The sequence below is a fragment of the Bos taurus genome, chromosome 13, assembly GCF_002263795.3.
Source record: "Bos taurus isolate L1 Dominette 01449 registration number 42190680 breed Hereford chromosome 13, ARS-UCD2.0, whole genome shotgun sequence".
NCBI lineage: Eukaryota > Metazoa > Chordata > Mammalia > Artiodactyla > Bovidae > Bos > Bos taurus.
The window spans coordinates 38,307,025-38,329,877 of NC_037340.1; positions in this window are offsets into that span (position 1 = coordinate 38,307,025).

Genomic DNA, 22,853 nt, shown 5'->3' on the forward strand with positions numbered 1-22,853 from the left:
GCTAAGGCGCTTCAGTCGTGTCCGACTCTGTGCAACCCCATAGACAGCAGCCCACCAGGCTCCCCCGTCCCTGGGATTCTCCAGGCAAGAACACTGGAGTGGGTTGCCATTTCCTTCTCCAATGCATGAAAGTGAAAAGTGAAAGGGAAGTCGCTCAGTCGTGTCCGAGACTCCTAGCAACCCCATGGACTGCAGCCCACCAGGCCCCTCCGTCCATGGGATTTTCCAGGCAAGAGTACTGGAGTGGGGTGCCATTGCCTTCTCCAATATATGATACAGTTGTATAGAATTAAACACACACACACACAGAGGCTTCCCAGGTAGGGCTAGTGGTAAAGAACCTCCCTACCAATGCAAGAGACATAAGAGACATGGGTTTGATCCCTGAGTCAGGAAAATCCTCTGGAGTAGGGCATGGCCACCCACTCCACTATTCTTGCCTGGAAAATTCCATGGACACAGAAGCCTGGTGGGCTACAGTCCATAGGATCAAAAAGGAACAGACACAACTGAAGCAACTTAGCATTCATGCACACAAACACACATGCAGGGACTTACCTGGTGGTCCAGTGGTTATGATTTCACTTTCCAATGCAGGGGGTGTGGATTCGAAGCTAAGATCCCACATGCCTTCTGGCCAAAAAGCCAAAACATAGAAGCAATATTGTAACAAGTTCAATAAAGACTTAAAAAAAAAATGGTCCACATCCAAAAAAAAAAACTTAAAAAAAAAAAAATGAACACACACACACACACCACCACCACTCACACACCAGTGAGTACAAGTAAAACTGTGTAGGTCTGGAGAAGACCTGTGGGTTGTCTCAATGCCAATATTCTGCTGATAATAAACTTCATTCGTTCTCTATGACTTACCATTGGGGGAAACTGGATGAAGGACACACAACTGCATGTGAAACTGCATTATCTCAAAATTAAAGTGTCCTACTCTGAATTCTCCAGGCCAGAATACTGGAGTGGGTAGCCTTTCCCTTCTCCAGGGGATCTTCCCAACCCAGGGATCAAACCCAGGTCTCCCACATTACGGGTGGATTCTTTACCAGCTGAGCCACAGGGGAAGCCCAGCAAGAGAGTTCATCTTCAAAGTTTTCATCACAAGGAAAAAAAATATGTGCGGTGATGAATATTAACTAAATTTATTATGGTAATCATTTTGCAACACATATATGTATCAAATCATTGCATTGTATACCTAAAACAGATTTAATGTTATATGTCAATTACATCACAATTAAAAAAAAAATCACTAGGCAAAGCAGGAAAATGATCGATACAAGAGTCACCAAAATGTTGTTCACTTGGAAAGAAGACCAGGTGTAAAATTGTTGTTGTTGTTCAGTGGCTCAGTCATGTCTCTTGACGAATCTTTACGACTCTTTATGACCCCATGGACTGCAGCACACCAGGCTTCCCTGTCCTTCACCATCTCCCGGAGTTTGCTCAAACTCATGGCCATTGAGTCGATGATGCCACCCAACCATCTAATCCTCTGTCACCCACTTCTCCTCCTGCCCTCTGTCTTTCCCAGCATCAAGGTCTTTTCCAATGAGTTTTTTACATCAGGTGGCCAAAGAATTGGAGCTTCAGCTTCAGCATCAGTCTTTCCAAAGAATATTCAGGATTGATTTCCTTTAGGATTGACTAGTTTGATCTCCTTGCAGTCCAAGGGACTCTCAAGAATCTCTCCAACACCACAGTTTGAAAGCATCAATTCTTGGGCCCTCAGGCTTCTCTACAGTCCAACTCTCACATCCATACATGACTACTGGAAAAACCATAGCTTTGACTAGACGGACCTTTGTCAGCAAAGTGATGTCTCTGCTTTTTAATACACTGTCTAGGTTTGTCATAGCTTTTCCTCCAAGGAACAAGGGTCTTTTAATCGCATGGCTGCAGTCACTGTCCTCACTAATTGTGGAGCCCAAGAAAATAAAGTCTGTCACTGTTTGCATTTTTTCCCCCATCCATTTGCCATGAAGTAGTGGGACTGAATGCCATGATCTTAGTTTTTTGGATGTTGAGTTTTAAGCCAGCCTCCTTCATCTTCATCAAGAGGTCTTTAGTTCCTCTTCACTTTCTCCCATAAGGGTGCTGTCATCAGTATATCTGAACTTATTGATATTTCTCCCAGTGATCTTCATTCCAGCTTGTGTTTCATCCAGCCTGGCATTTCATATGATGTACTCTGCATATAAGTTAAATAAGCAGTGACAATATACAGCCTTGATGCACTCCTTTCCCAATTTGGAACCAGTCCATTGTTACATGTCTGGTTCTATCTGTTGCTTCTTAACCTGCATATGTTTCCAGGAGGCAGGTGTAAAATTAGGCAGGGATAAGCAGGGGGTGCCCAGGTGGTTCAGTCCATAAGGAATCTGCCTGCAATGCAGGAGACCTGAATTTGATCCCTGGGTTGGGAAGATCCCCTGGAGGAGGGTATGGCAACCCACTCTAGTATTCTGGCCTGGAGAATCCCATGGACAGAGGAGCCTGGTGGGCTACAGTCCAAGGGGTAGCAAAGAGTTGGACACCACTGAGCAACTAAGCTCAGCACACAAACAGAGGTAAGGGTGGGGGTTCCGAAGTCCTGGCAATATTGTATTACTCAAACTGGAAAATGAGAATAATTGTTGTTGTTTAATCATGTATTCATATTAAAAACTGTCTTGTCACTGTAATATATTTGACAATATTTAAAATTTAACAAACCAAATCGGCTGATGCAGTGCACGTCTTCACTTTTGGGTAATCTCCCTGTAAGAGTCACAGGGAGCCAGGAGATTCCTTTCTCAGACTCCTCTGCTGCTGGGTGCAAGCCTGTGACCCTGGATCTACCCCTGGGGTTTAGGGTCCTGGAGGCGGGTCCTGAACTCAACGAGGATGGATCCCGGCCACCCGGACGGCCGCGGCAGAGCCCCCAGTGGAGACGCTAGGAACTGCAGTCTGAGCATCCTTTAGCTCGCTGCTCCCTTCCTAGACAGATTCTAGGGACTCCTGGAGATTTCGTGAACTCCCTAACATCTTTAATAAATTATTTTCCTGATTAAACAAGGTAGAGTGCAGTCTGTTGCCATCTTGTGTCATCTATGCTGCAACTGAGGTTGTCTCCAGGACTTCATTAGGCTGTCTTCCAATCAAGGACATTACCCTCAGACGACTGTAATTCAAAATAAAAACAATAAACCATAAAATGGGTATCCTTTTTTAAAATCTCTCCTTTGTAGAATAATTTGCAAGATTCTGGTTAAACTCCTGGATGCGAAATCTCTCTCTTTCTTCTCTCAGCCCCTTTCTGGTGCCCTAAATAGACACCTAGTATGCTTCTAGTCCCATATTATCCCAAATGAGAACTACCAGCTGGTCACATGTAGCTGCTGAGCACCTGAAAGGTGGTTGGTCTGAACTCAGATGTGCTTTAAGTGTAACACACAGGACTTTGAAGACACTATGAAAAAAAGACTTCAAAATATTTCATTACTACTTTTGTATATCATTTTATATGTTGAAATGATTATACTTTGAATGTGTGCATGCTAAGTCACTTCAGTCGTGTTCAGCTCTGTGTGACCCTATGAACTGTAGCCCACCAGGCTCCTCTGTCCATAAGATTTTCCAGGCAAGAATACTGGAGTGGATTGCCATGCTTTCCTCCAGGTAATCCCTACCCAGGGATCGAACCCATGTCTCTTACATCTCTAGCATTTGTAGGCAGGTTCTTTACCACTAAAGCCACTTGGGAAGCCCAATAGTTTGAATATATTGGGTTAAATGAAATATTAAGATAGAGTTCAAGGGTTTTGGTTTTGTTTTTTGCTTTTTAATGTGGCTACCAGAAAATTTAACACTACTCTGTTATTTGAGTTATAATTGTATCTGACAGTTCTGGTCTAGACTATTGATGACCAGCAAGGGGAGCCTGTGCAGTTCTGGAAGGCTGTTCTTTGCCATCCTCACAGTTTCTGGTCAGCACTGTGATTTGGCGGGGCGGGGCGTGGGGGACGGGGGACCGGGTGGTATGTTGACAGGGAGGTCACGTTGAAGGCCAAGGACTTCGCTTTGTACCATGGCTCTGCCATTGACATGCTGCAGGGACATGCAAAGTCATTTAAATTATCTGAGCCACAGCATCTTTATCCATAATGAGGGACGATAACGTGTCTCTTACCTACTTCACACAGTTACTGAGAATCAAATGGACCATATTTGTGAATGTGAGTGTTGGAAGCATTTCCTATTGTTTAAATACCCATGACCAATGTTAATCGAATTGCCTTCTCTAATCTAGACACTGGGTCACCTGCACTAGCCATGTTGTTTCACCAAACAACTATCTGTGGGGGAGAAAAACTTTTTGTACCCATTTCACAAGTGAGAAAACAAAAGTTTTAAAAGGTTAAGGACCACTGCTCTTAGGAAAGCACCAGCTGCCAAGAGCATCCACCCTGTGCTCAGCAGAAATGGGCAGTGTGTCCATCAGGGACCCCAGCTGGCCTGAGATGTGCCATGGGGGGACCCCCCTTCGCCTGAGGATTACTCAGTCTGTAAACACACTCAAAGTCTTCCAAGAACAAGATCTCAGTGTCTCTTCCACACTAATGAGCTCTCCGTGCTCCTGGGTGCACCTGTGTCTGGGGCAGGGACGCCTCTACCTGAGGAGGCCACCTGGTTTTCCACCTGCCTTCCGGCATCCATTCCCCCATCTTCTAGTAACTGAACATGCAGTTCTGGGTGGGCTGACTCTACCCGCTGGGGCAGGTGGGCACTTAACCTGGCTAATTAGACCCTTTGACTTGGCCACTGTGATTGCTTCCGGGGCAGAGATCCAAACTGAACCAGCCCTGGGGAGGAGCTGTTGCCAGGACACTCTTTCCCTGGAGGGTGAGGGAGGATGTGACACAAGCCCAGGGCAGGCAACCAGCAGCTGCCTGAGAATGTTGGCAACACAGAGGAAGGCGATGCCAAGAGACGGAGAGAGCCAGCCTGAGTCCTCAGGACGGTTCTGGATCCAGCCCAGCTTGAAGCAAGTCTACCCTTGGGACTCCTGAATAAATTCTCTCTCCCTCTTGCTCAGTGGGAGTGGTGCTTTGTCATTTTCTACCAGGAGTTTCCCCTAAATACCTAATAAAAATGACGCTTGTTTGCTTCTCTGCTCTCCAGTGAGTCATAGAAAAGATAGTGTATCCATTACCCATGAACCACAAGCTGGGTCTCCAAAGACCAGCAGGACACAATGATTGTTTTTTTTTTTTTTAATTATTTGTTTATTTGACTTAGCTGGGTCTTAGTTGTGGCACATAGGATCTTCAGTTGAGGCATGCGGAATCTAGTTCCCTAACCAGGAATCGAACCCAGGGCCCCTGTGTTGGGAGGGAGGAGACTTAGACACTAGACCACCAGGGAAGTCTCCGCAATGATTTTTTAACTTACTCCTATGAGACAGAAGGTGTGGTTCTATAAACTAAGTATGAACGTATTGAACAACTAATTTCCATGTTTTAGGCACATAAACATGTAAATATAAATAGATAAGCTGCTATGAACATTTCTGCAAAAGCTTTGTATGGATATATGCTTCTATTTCTCCTGGGTAAATACCTAGAAATGGCAATACCTAGCAAGTGATGGTCCCCCTTGCTCCACATGTCTTGTGTGTATTTGCCAATTTCAGCCCTTCTAATAGGAGGAGTGGTGTTTTATTGTGGTTTTAATGTACATTTCCCTAATTGCCTGAGCTGTTTTCACCACCAGGTTAAAAATGTGTCTTTGAGTATATACATATGTCAGTGTGTTAGTCACTCAGTCATGTCTGACTCTTTGTGACCCCATGAACTGTAGCCTGCCAGGCTCTTCTGTCCATGGGATTCTCCAGGCAAGAATACTGGGGTGGGTTGCCATTTCCTTCTCCAGGGGATCTTCCCGACCCAGGGATGGAATCCAGGTCTCCCGCATTGCAGGCAGACTCTTTACCATCTGAGCCACCAGGGGAGACTTAATAAATTATGTTTCATTATGGTTAAGTGTCTTTTCAGATATTTTGACTATCTGTGGGTGTTGTTTGCTTATTATGGACTAGTGAGAATTCCCTGAATATGAAAAGTCCTCTATCAGATATATATATATATTTTTCCTAGTCTGGTGCTTGTCTTTCCATCCTCTTAGCTCTGTCTTTGAAGAGTAGTTTTTAATTTTTATGTAGTCCAGTTTATCCATTGTTGTTTTTGAATCATAGAATTACCTGTATCTAAGAAACATTTATTAGGTTTTGAGATTTTCTTACAATTTTAGGAACATTTTCTCCCAGAAATTTCTTCTAGAAATTTTGTAGGTTAATGGCCTTGAATTTAGGTCTATAATCTGTTTTGAGTTAATTTTTGTGTATGGTACAAGATGTGGATTGAAGTTCAAGCTTTCGGATATGAATATACAATTGTTCTGGTGCCATTTGTTGAAAGGACTATTGTGTCTCTTCTGAATCACCTTTGTACCTTTGTTGAAAATCGGTCGTCTGTATACATGTGGGTCGATCGCTGGACCCTATTCTATTCTGTTGATTTATTTGTGTATTTTAATGCCACACTGTCTTTATTACCGTGGCTTCATGAATCTTGGAATCAAGTTCTGTAAATCATTCGATTTTGTTCTTCTTTTCATAGCTATTTTGACTCTTCTAGGTCCTTTTCATTTGCATATGAATTTTGGAATCAGCTTGTCAATGTCTACAATAAAGCTTGTTGGAAATGTAAGAGAGATATATATATAAAGCTTGGGAGTGAGTTGATTATCATTATGAGTTACTGATCTAATCACCAGAAGAGACTTACAGTTATGTATGAATCCAGATTCACACACTCAGGTATGGGGACCAAGTCACAAGATTTTATCTTCTTTAACCTGACTCCACGCTTCCATCCCAATGGTGAGTTTGCCATGGAGCCACCTTCTCCACCTCCCCATCTCCTCACTGCTTCTGGATCATGGGCCTCCTGCCTCCCTCCCCAGCCTGAGCAACCTCCCTGCCCTCTCTCCATCCACACCCCCCGTCCCAACTCATGAGTTTAGGTTTTCTTTATAGACTGCAAGAGAGATGCCCTCAAAAACCCTTGATTTTCAACCCAAACCTCCCTGAAGACTAGAAAGCATGAAGGAACATCTACCTGGTTGGTACGAATGGAAGAAAAATTACTGTTTGAACAGAATACAAATTAATATCTCAGTAATTTTCCTACCACAAGGCTTCCCAGTAATGAACTCACCATTGTTGTTTGTCAACCAGGCAAGGCTCTGTGGTTGTTTGGGGTATATTTACTGCTCTCTGGTAAATACTAACATGGAATGCCCCAGGTGAAAAGGTGGTTCTCTTTTTAATTGAGACCCTTCTGACTAGGTCCAGGAGAAAATCTCAGCTTGGTGCTAATCAGTCTTCAACACCTTTCTAATACTGGCTAGATTCCCTTTAAGTAGCAAGCCAACCTCAGGCTTTGATCTTCTGTCAGGCATGCCAGAGTCCGACACGACTGAAGTGACTTAGCAGTAGCAGTAGCAGCAGGCATGCCAGCGGTAAATAGTTAAACTTTAACAACCTCATTCTGTTGGGTTATACGCTCAGATGCTCAGTCTCGCCTGACTCTTTGTAACCCCACAGCCTGAAGCCCACCAGGCTCCTCTGTCTATGGGATTCTCTTGGCAAGAATAGGGGAGTGCCATTTCCTCCTCCAGGGGATCTTTCCAACTCAGGGATCAGAGCTGTGTCTCTTGTCTCCTGCATTGGTTGGCGGATTCTTTACCACTAGCGCCACATATTGTGACCTATATTTTCACCACTGATTAAAGAAAGTGATGCTGGCTTTCTCTTTCTAGTAGTGATGTGAAATGTCCTATTTATTGATTTATCTATTTTTATATTCTATTAGATGATGTGATTTTATTTAATTTTTGAAATTGAAGTATAGTTGATTTATAATATCATATTAATGTCAGATGTACAACATGATGATTCAGTAATTTTACAGATTATATTCCATTACAAATTATTCCAAGAGAATGGCTGTAATTCCCTGTGCTATACATATAAGTGAGATCGTATAGTGTTTGTCTGTGTCTGACTTATTTCACTTAGCATAATACCCTTCATGTGAATTCACATTGTTGCAAATGGCAGAATTTCATTTTTTATGGCTGAGTTAAAATTTCCTTTTTATTTCTTTATTTTTCTTTTTTGAACATGCCAGGTTGCATGTGGGATCTTAGTTCCCTGACCAGGGATTGAACCCTTGCCCCCTGCAGTGGAAGCATGGAATCTTAACCAGGAGATCACTAGGTAAGTCCCTATATGTGGAATTTTAGATTCTTTTAGATTTCCTCTCCGTCTCTTCCCCCCACCCCTTGCAATTAATTTGTTGAAGAAGCCAAGTTGTGTGTCTGGTGGGATGCCTCACAATTCTGAAGTGCTGATTCCATCCCCCTTCTCCTGCTTGGCCCCCACACTAACATGTTCTGCAAGGGGGTTGCCGGATCTAGAAGCTCGATCAGACTCAGAATGGGTTTTTTCGGCAAGAATGCATCAGTTGCTTTTGAGTTCTTCCATCAAGCGATGTAAAATATCTTGTCCCTCGTTTGTGTGGTTTAGTGCCATTGATATGTATTACCTATGTCCATATTTCTCTAGGGATTTATATTAATAGACTGTGGATGCTCTAATTCTATCTTCCCTTCTTTTATTTTTTTTTCATTTTCTTTGGATTTATGCCCAGGGGTGGAATTGCTGGATTTTATGGTTTATTTTTAGTTTAGCTCTATTTTTAGTTTTTTGAGGAATCTCCATTCTGTCTCCATAGCAGCTGCACCAATTTGCATTCTTACCAACAGTGCACAAGGGGCCCCTTTTTTCACATTCTCATCCTCATTTGTTATTTGTAGACTTTTCAGTGATAATCAGTCTGACAGGTGCAAGGAGATATCTTCCTGTGGCTGTGATTTGCATATTTTTTCTTTTGGCTCATGGGATTAGTTGCTCCATAGCACCTGCGGTCTTCCTGGACCAGGGATCGAATCTGTGTCTCCTGCATTGGAAGGCAGATTCTTTACCATTGATCCACCAGGGAAGCCCTATCATTTTTTCTTTATTAGCTGGAGTGTTCTATGAAGAGATGCTTCTTGTCAACAATTTACCTTTGAGATACAATTTACAGATAAAGTTAGATGAGTGCCTATTCTAGAAGGGTCATCTTAACAGTGGGGACACATTTGAGGGTCCTCTTGTCTTCAATGCTCCTGTTCAGTGTTCTGCACCAGACATTCTATAGTCCTGCTTGGTAAACCCCTCCATCCCCAATACCCTCAATTCTCTGATCCTTTCTTCCTTTGCTGCACACATCTGAAAAAAATCCCATGCTGAAAGGCTTGTACCACCTGCCTTCCTCTGGGCCTGTCCCTGAGCTGGGGAGCCTTACTGAAGAAAAATGACCAACCAGGGCCAGCTGGTTTCACACACCTGGAGCCCACTCTGTTTCTCCACTGAGGCATGAGATGTGCCTAGTGAGTCTAAAGAAATAAATGTCTACTCTTATTTACTTTAAAGACAAATGGTCTCATTTGGCTAGTGGCTACCATATTGGACAGCATAGATTATAGAACATTTTTCTGATTTCAGGGAAAAAGTTCTATTAGGCTCGTCTAGGAAACGGATTTTCCATTCCCCAAGATGATGAGTTCATACATTGCCCCCTTGCCTCAAAACTCCTCTCTCATTTTCTCCACTCTGCTTTCATTCTTCCCTGAGAATACAGAGTGTAGAATCTTCCAGATAAACCCTTCATTCTTTATTATTATTTATTTGGCTGCATCAGGACTTTAGTTGCAGCATATGGGATCTTCATTTAGGCTCAGGCTCGGTAGTTGTGGTGACAGGCTCACTTGCTATACAGCATGTAGGATCTTAGTTATCCGACCAGAGATCAAACCATGTCCCCTGCATTGCAAGGTGGATTCTTAACCACTGGATCACCAGGGAAGTCCCAACTCTTCATTCTTTATGGAATATACAGAAGCTCCCTGGTACAAGCTTCCTCAGTCTCCTGCCTCTAATCCACAAAATCTATGCACACTTGCTAGCATGGGGTTAATGCCTAGGTCCCACCAGAGGCCAAAGCCCCCATGAGGTTTCAAATCCAGCCCCTTTTTCATCATCAAGGACTTTGCCCCTTCTGCGTGGTCCAGCTCCCTCACTCTATCAGTTGTTCCCATCTGCAAGAAAATACCTGCATCTTCAATCTTTGAAAATCCTTCCTTTATCCCCCCCCTCCCCTCCCCCGCACCCCGCCCCGGTTTTCTGATGCCTATTCAAGTCAAAAGCGTTCATTCTGCCAGCAGGTCTCGAACTGTGGTCCTCAGGGTAGTAGCATCAGCCTGACCTGGAAATTTGTTAGAAATGCAAACCCTTTCTGTGCCCAGGAATCTGGGCTTTACCCAGATTCTGGTGATTCTGGTAAGCACTGGGGTTTGAGAAGCACATTACATGCTCTACAATATGTACCTACATCACTTTCTGTTCTCTCTTCCTCCTTCAACTGAACTGTTGTTCTCAGCTTGTCCTCAGAGCTGGATGCTGGCTCCTTTCATCTTCCCTACCTTCGTTCTTTCCCAAGCAGATCTCACCCATTTCTTATTGTTAAATTTCAATTCCTTCAAAGGTGCAAACCACACCTTCCTTAGAGTTTTAGATTCCCCTGGATCAATAGCTTATTTGGTGTCTCCATTCTGAGTCTCTGTAAACCATCCCAGTAAGTCTGAAAAAGTCCTGAATGTTTCCTTGAAATCTCTCCTTCCCCCGTCCCTGCCCCCAGACTTCCCCATCAGTAAGTATTCATTACTTACTGAAGTAAGTAATGAATGAAGGAAGTATTCATTACTTCCCCATAAGTAAGCATTCATTCAGCAGCCCCAGAGGAAACCTAAAGTGAAAAGTAAAAGCTGCTCAGTTGTGTCTGACTCTGTGTGACCCCATGGACTGTACGTCCAAGGAATTCTCCCCAAGCCAGAATACTGGAGTGGGTAGCCGTTCCCTTCTCCAGGAGATCTTCCCAACCCAGGAATCAAACCCAGGTCTCCTGTATGGTAAGGGGATTCTTTACCATCTGAGCCATCAGAGAAGCCCCCAAAGGAAACCTAATAATCATCCCAATTCTTCCTTCCTCTCACTACCCCTCCTCATCCTTCATTCCTCTTTACTGTGAGACATATTGACAAGTCTGGAGACTAAGATGTGGACTCTCCATCCTCAAATGGGGGTTGCGCAGTGACTGATTTTTTCAAAGAGCACAGTACAGAAAGGAAAACAAAAGTAATTTTAGTGGACAAACCCAATAAATACTCTCTCAGCTAGATGATCAAGATGGACCTAAACCATGATTAGTCGTGTGTCTAATACGCACTCTTGATGAGACATGATGAAAATGGCACTTTGCCTCCCAAACACACACAACCCCAGCCTCTTCATGAGAAAAACCTCAGATAAGGTCTACTAACACTAAATGCTGGAGAGGATGTGGAGAAAAGGGAACCTTCTTATATTGTTGGTAGGAATGTAAATTGATGCAGCCACTATGGAGAATAGTATGGAGGTTCCTTTAAAAACTAAAAATAGAATTATCACATGACCCAGCACCCAGCAATTCCACTCCTGGGCATGTATCTAGAGAAAACTAATTCTCTAGAGAAAACTCTAATTCGAAAAGATATGTGTACCCCAAAGTTCACAGCAGCTCTATTTACAATAGCTAGGACACAGAAGCAACCTAAATGTCCATCAACAGACGAATGGATAAGAAAGATGTGGTATACACACACACACACACACACACACACATGCAAACAGTATACTACTTAGCCATAAGAAAGAATGTTTATTTGCTGCCAGTAAGTAAATCCATTTTCCACCTGTTCTGTAGTTCATTGTAGTTTAAACTACTAGACATTTAGTTATATTAGTGATTTTGTTTATATTATGTAAAATATAATATATAATAATAGGAAAAATAAAGAATGAAATAATGTCACTTGCAGCAACATGGATGGATGGATGGATCTAGAGATTATCATACTAACTGAAGTAAGTCAGAGAAAGACAAATACTATATGATTTCACTTATATGTGAAATCTAAAATATGATACAAATGAACTTATTAACAAAACAGAAACAGACTCACACATATAGAAAACAAACTTGTGGGACTTTCCTGGTGGTACAATGGATAAGACTGCCTGCCAATGTGGAGGACATGGGTTCGATCCCTGGTCTGGGAAGATTCCGCCTGCTTCAGAGCAACTAAGCCCGTGAGTCACAACTACTGAAGCCCAGGTGCTGCAACTACTGAAGCTCGTACCCCTAGAGCCTGTGCTCCACAGCAAGAGAAGTCACCAAGATCAGAAGCCTGTGCACTGCAACTAGAGGAAGCCTGAGCAGCAACGAATACCCAGCACAGCCAAAAACAAATAAATAAGTATTTTTAAAAAGCCTATAATCTAATGGACAAGATAAACCAGCAAACCAACAATCACAGTAGAGTGAAAAATGGATGCATGCATGCGGGTCTTCAGAAGAGAGGCCCAAGTATTATTCATATTTGTAAACCACCCCCCACCTCCAGTTCAGAGCCTGGGTCAGGCCCTCCATGAACACTAATTTAACTGAAGACTTACCAAATGTCAAGCATGGGTAAATTTCTTTAAAATCACTTCCTATGGAGAGAAATGGCTAGATGGATATTGTGAACTTCCTAGGGAGAGAAATAGCTAGATGGATGTTGTGAAAAGTTTAATGAAATTAACTTAATTATTGATTAATAAGGGCTTCCCTGTGGCTTAGCTGGTAAAGAATCTGCCTACAATGCAGGAGACCTGGGTTTGATCCCTGGGTTGGGAAGATTCCTTGGACAAGGAAAAGGCTACCCACTCCAGTATTCTGGCTTAGAGAATTCCATGGACTGTACAGTCCATGGCGTCACATTAATAAATTTTTGCTTAATTAATAACCAAATTAATTAATCATTATTAACTATTGATAAAATTTTGGGAGCAAAGATCCACGTGCCTCATGGCCAAAAAGCTAAAACATACAGCAGAAGCGATATTATAACAAATTCAGTACTTTAAAAATAGTTCACAGCAACAACCAAAAAAAAAAAGATTTGCACTTTTACTTGCGTAATACCCCAGTGTTTTAAAATGCTTAAGATTTTAAAGTCATTTTAATCTGATTTGTGTACTAGTTGGTGGTGTACAAGGAGCTAAGGTTCACTCTCCACTGTTGCTTTCTTGGGAGCAGGCTTCTTGTCTGAGTCTGATAAGCACAGGGCACTGTGCTAGGTTCCAGGGACACCAAGCAAAGACGTGGTCCCTCCCTAGACAAAATATTTGCTGTTGCTAACAAAGGGGAGCATGTGTTTGGAATCCACCAAATTCAGGATTACGTTTTGTCCTGCTTGGTGAAAATACAGCTGCATGAGAAGAAAAGTGACCATTTTCCTCAAGAGCAAAAAGGTTTTTCAAAGGACATATAATTCTGTCCTGGCATCACAAGGTGATTAGACCTTCCACATTGCAGACCACTCCTGAAGAGCGACCTTGCCATGGACAGTGAAGAGCACAGATCAGAATGCATGCTGGAATGACCGTGGAGCAGGGCTCTGTGTGCCATTTAGCTTCCGATAGACTTCCTGGGGACATCTCATTTTTTCTTCTGTCCCCATGTTGGTTTGATTTATGCACTCTTTGCCTGATGTCTTCATGTTCCTCACAGAAAGTTCCCAAATAAGAATGTTAGTCTGTCCCTTGTAAGAAAAATACTAAACCTTAACTCATTTTTTTGAGGGGTTTATTTACGTATGCTAGGTTTGAATGTACTCTTGCCTGGAAAATCCCATGGGCGGAGGAGCCTGGTAGGCTGCAGTCCTTGGGATCGCTAAGAGTTGCTAAGTCGCTAAGATCGCTTCCTGGAAATCCTATATTATGTCTTGATGATTGAGCCATACATTTCTCTGACAAATAGTACCACAAAGAACTCACTTCATTCAAAGAGGAATAATAAAAATTAAAACAATAATAATAAAAGATGAAATATTAAGTTTATAAATTTATTCACAAGAAAAAAACTGAGGAAAATAACAGGAAAAAAAAAATAAGATGGATGAAGACCTCTCCCTGGAAAAATGTTACCCAAGAGCACATGAGAATCTGACCATACATATTGTCATGACTCCTAAAACTCAATGAACAAATCTGCTGTATAAAATAAGAACATAAATTAGAGCTACAAGAGATTAAGGAAAGTGTAAAGAGATAACAAAAAGAAGAAGGAAGTGGTATCAGTAAAATTGTGACTCTCGAAGCCTTGCTTTAGGAATTTTACTTTTTTATTTCAAGAATCTTGCTAACCATATAAATATTGAGAAAACAACTAGAAGCTGTCTGAGTCAACATTATAGGAGCTCCAGAAAACAAGCAAAGGTTAACAGCAACCAAGCAAACACCCATTCAAGAAGAGGTCATCTTCTGCACTTTGCTGGTGGTCCAGTGGTTAGGATTCCATGCTCTCATTCCTAAGGGCCTGGGTTCAATCCTTAGTCAAAGAACTAACATCCCAGAAGCCTCACAGTGTGGCCAAAAAGAAAAAGGAAAAGTAAAAAATTGTACATGTATTTATGAGTCCATATTGATATAAATAAATGATTGAATAATTCCCTAAGAGGGAGAGAAGAGACACACCTCCAGTGTAGAATTATATAGTTCCTCCATTGAATTCCCATTGATCCATTTTCATTGATCAGTTCCAGCACTAGAGGGAAGACTGTGTTGGACCTACTGAGAGAAAGTCAATTTTCTCTTTCCTTCAAGGACACCTTTCTTCAGGGACAGTTTGGACAATGGATGGCTGAAATGAGAAGCTAAGCTCAAGGAAGATGGGACCCTATTGCTTAACTATCTGCTAGGGCCCACCCAGGGCCATACATGAGGCAAGGCCCTACATTTGCTTTTTAAACAGTCCTACTGGTGCCATCTGGGGTCCCACGTGGTGCGATGTTTCCAAGCCATTTGGTGCTGAGATTGGAACATGTACATAAAAGATGATCACTGGCGCCACTTCAGCGATGCCCTCCACCTTATTCCTAAACAAACGGTGGCCTCTCTGCCTCCTCTTTCTTTCTCATCCCTGCCTCACATGACCTTCAAGTTCACTATGCCTCCGCCCTCACCTGCGCGCTCCTGCCCACTGTTTATTCCACCTTGAACCTATGCTTACCTATGAACACCTCCCACTAGGTAAGAGTAGATGATTAGTATTACCAGCGACTTGGAAACCCACAACAGCTTCGAGGACCTGGCCCCGATTCAAACCTGCAGGACAGAAGCCACATTACACTCAGTGGTGAAGGCATTTTTTCAAATCCCACCCTTGCACGAGTGCAGGTGGAACCAGTGCTGATGACGATAGTGTTCAAACATGGGGAGGGGGCTGTACTTCCTCCACTTCGTTTTCATTGCTTGGTTCCTCTCCAAGCTGCTGATCTCCAGCTGCACTTGTTTTTGACTTTGTGGCTCAGGTGGTAAAGAAACCGCCTGCAATGTGGGAGACCTGGGTTTGATCCCTGGGTTGGGGAGATCCCCTGGAGGAGGGAAAGGCTACCCACTCCAATATTCTGACCTGGAGAATTCCATGGACATACAGTCCATAGGGTCACAAAGAGTCAGAGATGACAGAGCGACTTTCACTTTTACTTTGCAGGGACTGCAGGGAGGGGCAAAGGGTAGTTTGCTATTCTAAGCAGTTTGGAGCTTTATCCTAAGGAATGGGGAGCCATTGGGAGGTTTTTGAGAAGGTCAGATTCATATTTTTGTCTTGGATGGTATTTTCAATCTGATGGCAGTGTTTAGGTCTCCCAGTGGTTTTGCTTAGGAAGAAGTATCACGCACCAGGGGCTTCCCGGGTGGCTCAGTGGTAAAGAATTCACTTGCCAATGCAGGAGACGCAGGAGACTTGGGTTTGATCCCTGGGTTGGGCAGATCCCCTGAAGAAGGAAATAGCAACCTACTCCAGCATTCTTGTCTGGGAAATCCCACGGATAGAGGAGCCTGGCAGGCTACAGTCCACGGAGTTGCAAGTCTTACATGACTTAGCTACTAAACAATAGCAAATACATACATATATATATATATGTGTGTGTGTGTGTGTGTGTACTTTTTCAAGTTCTTTTCCACTACAACATATTGAGTATAGTTCCCTGTGCTATATTGTATGTTCTTGTTCTTTACCTATATTATATAGTATATAGTATCGTGTATATCAGAGAAGGCAATAGCACCCCACTCCAGTACTCTTGCCTGGAAAATCCCACGGACGGAGGAGCCTGGTAGGCTGCAGTCCATGGGGTGGCTAAGAGTAGGGCACAACTGAGCAACTTCACTTTCACTTTTCACTTTCATGCATTGGAGAAGGAAATGGCAACCCACTCCAGTGTTCTCACCTGGAGTATCCCAGGGACGGGGGAGCCTGGTGGGCTGCCGTATGTGGGGTTGCACAGAGTCAGAAACGACTGAAGCGACTTAGTAGCAGCAGCAGCAGCAGCGTGTATATGTTAATGCCATACTCCTAATTTATTTCCCCATTCCTTTTGGAAACCACAAGTTTGTTTTCTATATCTATGAGTCTATTTCTGTTTTGTAAATAAGTTCATTTGTAACATTAAAAAAAAATTCCACATATAAGTGAGATCATGTATTTGTGTTTATCTGACTTACTTCACTTAATAAGACCTCAATTCTTGATAGTCATCGTGGAGAAAAAACTTTCTTGGTGCAAGATGCAATGATAAAATGTGAAGCCATAAGAAGTTTTTTTTTTTTTTTTTCTTGCCCCACAGCTTGTGGAACCTTAGTTTCCCAACCAGGGATTGAACCGGAGCCCTCAGGAGTAAAAGCATCAAGTCTTAATTGCTGGACTGCCAAGGATGTCCCTTATATAGGATTTTATATAGCAGTAGGCCATGCATATAGATATGAGCACAAAATCTATTACCACTTGATTCATCTTCACGAATACCCAGTAGCAGCATCAAGATTAGGAAACAGGGGACTTCCCTGGTGGTCCAGTGGTTAAGATTCTGAGCTCCCACTGCAGAGGGCCTGGGTTCAATCCTTGGCCAGGGAACTAGATCCCACATGTTGCAACCAAGATTTCGCATGCCACAACTAGGACCCGGCACAGCCAAATAAATAAATATTAAAGAGGGAAAAAAAAAAAAGATTAGGAAACAGGATGATATCAGCATCCCAGAAGACCCACTCACACTCTGTTCTTTCAGGAAATACTCTCCCACTCTGCCCCCACCCCCAGTAAGGTAAGCACCTGCAGATTTCTGCAAGTGGGATATACGCAGATACACTTGCACATGTTTTGGGTGCACACACGTATGCAGTTCTGTGGGGCCTCCATCTGGGGTTGAAGGTTCTGGGTCACAGGATTCAAACTGGTTCAGCTCCAGTAGATTCAGCTGAAGTGGTTCCAAGAGACATTCCCACCCAGAGCACAGCGCGTTCCAACTGTTCTACGTCTTTGCTAACGTGTGGTATTGTCAGTTAAAGCCATTATTTTTTTCACAATGATTCATAAATTTACAGCAGTCGAAATTGCCTGTCTTTAAAGGATCTAACAGCTCCTTTCTTCCATTAACAACCGGTAAGGTTGACATTTTTCTCTGACAACGTGACTGGATTTTGAATCCAAAGGAACTCAGCCAGCCACACCAAGAATTTTGAATCACGGTTGGGGCAAGTGCGGTGAGAACACTCGCGCTGCCTCCAGCTGGGATGTTGCTGAAAGGCCCTCTGAGCTGCAAATGAACAGACTTCTCCCAAGGCTGTGAAGACAGGGATTCCCCCTCCCCTCAAGGCTGAGGGGGTCCCCATCTTGCCATTCCTAGGGGACCCCTGAAGACTCACTGGCCAGAGCATGACACGCATTACTGCCACAGGCCTGACTTGGTGCAGTCATGCTGCTAATTCGTCATCTCAACCAGCAAGTCCAGGGGGCAGCAGACATATCACTGTCCCCACAGTACAGAGGGGGAAACTGAGGCCCCCAGAGGTCAGGGACTGTTCCCAGTGAAGCCAGAAGCCCTTTGTCATAGAGCTTCACTCACTGAGACCACTTTCTGAGAACAACATCCTGCCAGAGGATAGCAAGGCTCCCACAAAGGGAGGAATGGGATACTCGAAAACGGAACTCGAGGCCCTTGTGAACGGGGCGTAGCTGTCAGAGGCCAAATGAGCATCCTGAGAGGCCAATGCTCTGACCACAGAACCTACGGGGAGTCCGTTGCTTTCCTGTTCTCTTCTGTTTCTTTCTCTTTCTTCTCCCACCTGTGTGTCTAGCCTTAACTGCCTCCCTTTCTTTCCACTCCTCCCATTCTGTAAGTACCTGAAATACAGAATTGAAAGAGTCTACATATACACATTTTCCTTGTCGACTACCTCAAGTTAAAAGTTCTCTGTTAAATCAAGTGAAAATTCACTTTTAAACCAGGTGAGTTTAATCTTTTATGTCTTTTGAAAACAAAACTAAAAACCAATTATGTTGCACTGTAAGTTTCAGGCTGTGGACTCTGGGCAAGTTACCTTCCTCCTTTGTAAAATGGGCATAATAACAGCACCTATTGTGCAAATGAAATGAATTGATACATACAAACAGCTTTTTTTTTTGCCTTCTTTTAATAACTTTATTGAAATCATAATTCAGTTCAGTTCAGTCACTCAGTCGTATCAGACTCTTTGCGACCCCATGAACCACAGCACGCCAGGCCTCCCTGTCCATCACCAACTCCCAGAGTCCACCCAAACCCATGTCCATTGAGTCGGTGATGCCATCCAACCATCTCATCTTCTGTTGTCCCCTTCTCCTCCTGCCCTCAATCTTTCCCAGCATCAGGGTCTTTTCAAATGAGTCAGCCCTTCGCATCAGGTGGCCAAAGTGTTGGAGTTTCAGCTTCAACATCAGTCCTTCCAATGAACACCCAGGACTAATCTCCTTTAAGATAGACTGGTTGGATCTCCTTGCAGTCCAAGGGACTCTCAAGAGTCTTCTCCAACACCACAGTTCAAAAGCATCAATTCTTTGGCACTTAGCTTTCTTTACAGTCCAACTCTCATATCCATACATGACTACTGGAAAAACCATAGCCTTAACTAGACAGACCTTTGTTGACAAAGTAATGTCTCTGTTTTTTAATATGCTGTCTAGGTTGGTCATAACTTTCCTTTCATAATTAGCATACCTTAAAATATATCCCCTCTTTTTTTTAATGGGGATGATTTTTTAGTATTTTTATTTATTTATTTGGCTATGTTGGGTCTTAGTTGCAGATAAATAAATATATAAACAAACAGATAAGCCATTTCTGAATTTGACACTGTAAACTCATAAGGTATATTTTGTGAGGGGGAGACCACACCTTAAGGCTTGAGGGCTCTTAAGGAATTGGGACATGGAAGTGAAAGCACAGAGTCCTAACTCCCAAACAGCCAGTGAATCCCCATGAGGGACTTTTGAAAAGCAGAATAACAATCCATTTCAAAAAGACAAGTTGAAAAATCAGTCATGGTAGAGTGAAAGACCATCTCACTCTGTTCAGTCCAGTTCAGTTGCTCAGTCGCGTCCGACTCTTTGCGACCGCATGAATCGCAGCACGCCAGGCCTCCCTGTCCATCACCAACTCCCGAAGTTCACCCAGACTCACGTCCATCGAGTCAGTGATGCCATCTAGCCATCTCATCCTCTGTCGTCCCCTTCTCCTCCTGCCCCCAATCCCTCCCAGGATCAGAGTCTTTCCCAATGAGTTAACTCCGCATGAGGTGGCCAAAGTACTGGAGTTTCAGCTTTAGCATCATTCCTTCTAAAGAACACCCAGGACTGATCTCCTTTAGAATGGACTGGTTGGATCTCCTTGCAGTCCAAGGGACCCTCAAGAGTCTTTTCCAACACCACAGTTCAAAAGCATCAATTTGTGGGCGCTCAGCTTTCTTCACAGTCCAACTCTCACACCCATACATGACTACTGGAAAAACCATAGCCTTGACTAGATGGATCTTTGTTGCCAAAGTAATGTCTCTGCTTTTCAATATGCTATCTAGGTTGGTCAAAACTTCCTTCCAAGGAGTAAGCGTCTTTTAATTTCATGGCTGCAGTCACCATCTGTGGTGATTTTGGAGCCCCTCAAAATAAAGTCTGACACTGTTTCCACTGTTTCTCCATCTATTTCCCATGAAGTGATGGGACCAGATGCCATGATCTTCGTTTTCTGAATGTTGAGCTTTAAGCCAACTTTTTCAATCTCTTTCACTTTCATCAAGAGGCTTTTTAGTTCCTCTTCACTTTCTGCCATAAGGGTGGTGTCATCTGCGTATCTGAGGTTATTGATATTTCTCCCGGAAATCTTGATTCCAGCTTGTGTTTCTTCCAGCCCAGTGTTTCTCATGATGTACTCTGCATAGAAGTTAAATAAGCAGGGTGACAATATACAGCCTTGACTATTCCTTTTCCTATTTGGAACCAGTCTGTTGTTCCATGTCCAGTTCTAACTGTTGCTTCCTGACCTGCATACAGGTTTCTCAAGAAGCAGGTCAGGTGGTCTGGTATTCCCATCTCTTCCAGAATTTTCCACAGTTTATTGTGATCCACACAGTCAAAGGCTTTGGCATAGTCAACAAAGCAGAAATAGGTGTTTTTCTGGAATTCTCTTGCTTTTTCCATGATCTCACTCTGACATACATTCTAAAGACATGCAGCTTTACTGAAGGCTCACTGACTAAGAGGGAGAAAATACTGGAGTCTACCGCAAGTAAAAAGTAGTCTAATATACCTTTTTTTTTTTCTTTAGAGAAAAAGCCAATATGCCCTGAATTAAATTGCTTCTATCTCCAAGGTCAACACACGGATCCTATTCTCCAACTCAATGGTACTTCCTCCTCTGCAGAGAAAAATGCTGCAGACGAAATATTTGAAAACATTATTTTCACTTTAAAAGTTATTTTTATCTCATTACATTTCTGGAGAGCAGCATTCACTTCAAGTAACTGACACTCTGCACAACAGACGCTGGAATAGCAAAGCACTACAGAGAACAAGGTGGAAGAAACCTCAGGGTGAGACTCAGCCCAAATCAACAGTGTCCACAGCTGTTTGCACAGGAGGAAATCTGTCCCTTGGGAATTCCAGTGGGAAAAAATATTGTTGTTCAGTCGATAAGTTGCCTCAGACTCTTTGCGATTCCATAGACAGTAGCATGCCAGACTTCCCTGTCCTTCACTATCTCCTGAAGTTTGCTCAAACTCATGTCCACTGGGTCGGTGATGCCATCCAACCATTTCTTGATCCTAACACCTCTCTTCCTTGGAAAGCCCATCATCTGCGTGAGCTGGGCATAGTATCTTTTTCGGTGGGCTTCTCAGTTCTCCACTTCGCTCCATCATTTTTGACCCTAGTAACGCGGGTAACTGAACGCAGAAACCGGTATAGACGGGATGTCTCAAGGGCTACCTGGAGACAAGGTGACAGTGTCTTTCGTACCAGCAGAAGAGGAACCGCTGCCTGGAGAGCTTGCTCTGCAGTCAGAAGGTTTCCCGACGACGTCAAGAAAAACCAGACCCTGAATATTCTTTGGAAGAGTAAAAGTGAAATCGCTCAGTCCTGTCCGACTCTTTGCGACCCCATGGACGGTAGCCTACCAGGCTCTGCGGTCCATGGGATTTACCAGGCAAGAATACTGGAGTGGGCTGCCATTTCCTTCTCCAGGGGATCTTCCCAACGCAAGGATCGAGGCCGGGTCTCCTGCATTGCAGACAGACGCTTTCCCGTCTGAGCCACTAGGGAAGGCATGATGCTAAAGCTGAAACTCCAATACTCTGGCCACCTGATGCGAAGAACTGACTCATTTGAAAAGACCCTAATGCTGGGAAAGATTGAAGGCAGAAGAAGGGGACGACAGAGGATGAGATGGTTGGATGGCATCACCGACTCAATGGACATCAATGGACATCGGGAGTTGGTGATGGACAGGGAAGCCTGGCGTGCTGCAGTCCATGGAGTCGCAAAGACTCGGGCACGACTGAGCGACTGAACTGAACTGAGTAACGCGGGCACCTGAACGCGGAAACCGGTGTAGACGGGATGTCCCAAGGGTTACCTGGCTACAAGGTGACAGCGTCTTTCGTACCAGCAGGAGAGGTACCGCTGCCTGGAGAGCTGGCTCTGCAGCCAGGTTTCCCGACGACGACAAGAAAAACCAGACCCTGCCTCGCCCTCCCACCGCGTCAAGGTGGAAGCAGGTGGACTACCACGTCTCACCAGAAAAACTCCCTCTCCTGGTGCCCTCCCCCGCCAAGGGGCAACGAGCGCCGCGTTTTGGGATGGTGGCGTGGCAGCGCCCCGCGCTCCGAGGGGACGCGCGCGGCGGAGGGGACGCGCGCGGCGGAGGGTCCTCAAGGTACTCAAGCCCGGAATCTTGCCTCCCGACACTTCTGCCGCAGAGGACGGCGGATGAGAGGAGGGGGCTCAGGCCTCCAAAACCGTCCCGGGTGGTGATGCCGGGGCCAGCTCTGGGCAGGGGCTCTTGGAAGTTGTCCCTTTTCCAGCCCGCAGGGCAGGGAGATGATCTGGTCCCTCGGGGACCCGCCAGGCCCCACCAGAAGTCACGCTCTGCGGCGGAGTAAGGACAGCGCTCGGCGCTCGACTCCCCGCGCCTGGCGGCGACCGGGCTCTGCGCTCGAGGCATCGCGCCTGGCCCCG